Source organism: Helianthus annuus, chromosome 12, assembly GCF_002127325.2.
Source record: "Helianthus annuus cultivar XRQ/B chromosome 12, HanXRQr2.0-SUNRISE, whole genome shotgun sequence".
NCBI classification, from domain to species: domain Eukaryota; kingdom Viridiplantae; phylum Streptophyta; class Magnoliopsida; order Asterales; family Asteraceae; genus Helianthus; species Helianthus annuus.
The window spans coordinates 25,644,849-25,648,537 of record NC_035444.2 but is presented as its reverse complement, the minus strand read 5'-3'; positions in this window follow the sequence as shown (position 1 = coordinate 25,648,537).

Here is a 3,689-nt window from a genome sequence, read left to right as displayed (position 1 = left end):
AGGGTTTTTGGTTGCATCTAAGTTGGTTATTGTTTCTGTGTGTAGTTATCTGTTTGATAACTTGTGTCTTTTATTAATTTGTCTTCTGTTTGTATTGTGATTGTCTGTCTGTTTATCTTGTTGATCTGTCGATATGGGTGATGGTAGTACGTCTGTTACTCTCATTAGCAAACTTGACATAGGGTCTCCTCTTTACTTGCATCCTAGCGACTCTAGTGCATTAACCATTGTTAGTATAAAACTCAAGGGTACGGAGAACTATACAGTTTGGGCTAGTGCAATGAAGCTTGCACTAGAAGCTAAAAATAAGTACAGTTTTATAGATGGTAAATGTGAAAAACCTAAGGATGATGATGTCTTATCTGCCCAGTGGGATAGGTGCAACTCAGTTGTGCTTACTTGGTTATTAAACTCTATATCTGAGGAACTGTTTCTTGGTCAAGTCTTTTCTAAGTTAGCTTCTAAGGTCTGGAATGATCTTAAAGAGTCTTTTTATAAGGTAGATGGTTCTGTTGTATACGATTTGTATAAAAAGATTAATAATATTTCACAAAATGGTAGTTCTGTGGCAGATTATTACAACAGATTGACAACAATGTGGAAGCAGTTTGATGCAATGTTGCATCTGCCTTCATATTCTTGTCAAGCTGCCAAGGACTATAATGATTTTTCAACTTTAATAAAACTAATGCAGTTCCTTATGGGACTTGATGATGTGTGTCAACCGGTAAGACAAATTTGTTAACAAGAGAACCATTTCCTTCGGTTAAAGTGGCTTTTTCAATTATTTCTAGAGAAGAGTCACATAGATTGTCTAGTGGTGGATCAAAATCACAGAATGTGTCTTTTGTGTCTAAACCTAACCAAACATTTGATCAAAAAAGAAGAATAAATAGAGGTCCTAACCCTAGTTTAAAGTGTACTCATTGTAACATGGTAGGACATACTGTCGATAGGTGTTTTGAAATAGTAGGATACCCCCTGGTTTTAAAAAAAAGGGTTAATAATAATCAGTCAAATAAAACCAATTCTTCTAATAATAATAAGTCAAATAATGTTGTTGGGTCATCTGTGTCTACTAGTGTTCCTGGTTTTCCTTTTACATCTGAGCAGATTTCCAAGCTGTTGAGTTTAGTTGGTGAGAAAAGTGGGTCTGATACTCAGAATCCTAATATAGGAGGTGAGTGTTTTAATGTGTATAATTTTGTAAGTTGTTCAAATTCAGCCAGTTTTAGTAGTAATGTTGGGTGGATTGTTGACTCGGGAGCTAGTCAACATATGGTTAAATCAGATAAATATATGATAAATGTTGTTGATGTGTCTGAGTTTAACATTACTGTTGGTCATCCAAATGGTACTAGTGTAAAAGTTTTAAAAATTGGTGATCTAAAACTGACTGATGATATATTGTTAAGAGATGTTTTTTATGTTCCTGATTACTGTGTAAATTTGTTGTCTGTTTATAAATTAGCTAAAGATAATCATGTGTCTATTGTTTTTAAAGAAAATAGTTGTGTGTTACAGGATTCCAGTACAAAGAGAATCTTGGTGAATGGTAATCAGGATAGTGGTCTATATTTTGTAGGAAATAATGGTAATACTGTTAATGCATGCTTTAATAGTTTTGTGAAGTCTTTTACTTGGCATAGTAGGTTAGGGCACCCTTCAGATCAAGTCTTAGCTGTGTTAAAACAAAGTCTTAATATAAATACAACTGATCATGGTCCTTGTGATGTGTGTCATAGGGCAAAACAAGTTAGAGTTCCATTTCCTTTGAGTGAACACAAGTCAAAATTTGTTGGTGATTTAATACATTTAGACTTATGGGGTCCGTATAAAGTAGCAAGTTATGATGGTTTCAAATATTTTCTAACAGTTGTAGATGACTACTCTAGGTCAGTGTGGTGTTATTTTTTATCAAACAAGACTGAAGTGTTTGACAACTTGAAAGATTTTTATGAACTCGTGTTAACTCAGTTTAAAAGAAAAGTTAAAGTGTTTAGGAGTGATAACGGAACAGAATTTGTTAATAACCAAATGAATATGTTTTGCAAGTCTAAAGGTATTTTACATCAAACGTCTTGTTCCTATACACCACAACAAAATGGTGTGGTGGAGCGGAAGCATAGGCATCTTTTAAACACAGCTAGGGCTCTGATGTTTCAGGGTGGTCTACCTTTAAGATTCTGGTCTGATTGTGTGCTAACAGCTGTATACTTAATTAACAAGTTACCCTCTAGTGTGTTACATGGTAGGAGTCCGTTTGAAATGATATTTGGCTTTAGTCCCTCTTTGTCCCATCTAAGGAACTTCGGATGTTTATGCTTTAGTACTGTTTTAACTGAATCTGATAAGTTTGCATATCATGCGGACAAGTGTGTCTTTCTTGGCTATTCAAACCTGAAAAAGGGGTACAAGTTGTTAAGTTTAGATAATAAAAAAATATATTTTTCCAGAGATGTAAAATTTTATGAAAATGTGTATCCATTCAAACTTAAATCGTTTGATAGTCAAGAAACTGTTTGTGAAAAAAACTTAAATCATATTAATTTTTTTGAAAGTTATGCATCTGAGGCTCCTAACATGCCCAATGATGAAGAGGGTACAAATGGTGCTAATAATCCTATTAGTGATGATCAGCAGCCATTGTCATCCTCTACATCAGCCCCTGATCCTGGTGTTGGTCAAAGTCAACAGTTGGGACAGGAGAGCAGTAGTAGTCGGGGTAACAATGGCGGGGCAGAGGACGCTTTAGGTTTAAATGAAGACACCAACCTATCTGAGGGCACACACAATGTTAGAAGATCTTCTAGGAGTGTTTTTATGCCTAAAAAAATTGATGAGTTTGTTGTTGAAGGAAGAGTTAAATATGGTATTGAAAAAGTTGTTAGTTATGCTAACTTATCTTATGAAAATAAGTGTTTGGTTGCATCGTTAAACAAAACTGTAGAACCTACCACGTATAAGGAAGCTGTTAAGGATGATAGGTGGGTAGAAGCAATGAATAGTGAAATGGAAGCGTTGTATAGAAATAATACCTGGGTTTTAGTTGATCTTCCTAAGGGTAGAAAACCCATAGGTTGTAAGTAAAACCCATAGGTTGTAAGTGGGTGTATAAGATCAAATACAAAGCTAATGGGGAAGTTGAGAGGTATAAGGCCAGGTTAGTAGCCAAAGGCTTTAATCAAAGGGAAGGTATAGATTTTAGTGAAACCTTCTCACCCGTTGTAAAAATGGTAATGGTTAGGATAGTGTTAAAACTAGCTGTTAATAATAACTGGCCGTTGTACCAAATGGACATAAATAATGCTTTTTTGTATGGCACTTTAACGGAAGATGTGTTTATGACTTTACCTGAAGGTTATTTCTCAAAAGATAATACTAAAGTGTGTAAATTAGTGAAGTCTTTATACGGTCTTAAACAGGCTCCTAGATAATGGAATGAAAAGTTGACAACTGTGTTAATTTCCATGGGATTTGTTCAGAGTGTTTGTGACTATTCTTTGTTTGTGTTGTCAAAAAAGGATGTGTTTATTGTTCTTTTAGTCTATGTTGATGATATTGTTGTGACAGGTAATAACAAAACTGAGATAGAAAATATAAAACAATGTTTGAAGGAAAATTTTCAAATCAAAGATCTTGGTATACTTAGATATTTTCTAGGAATAGAAGTATTATGTTCTGATGGG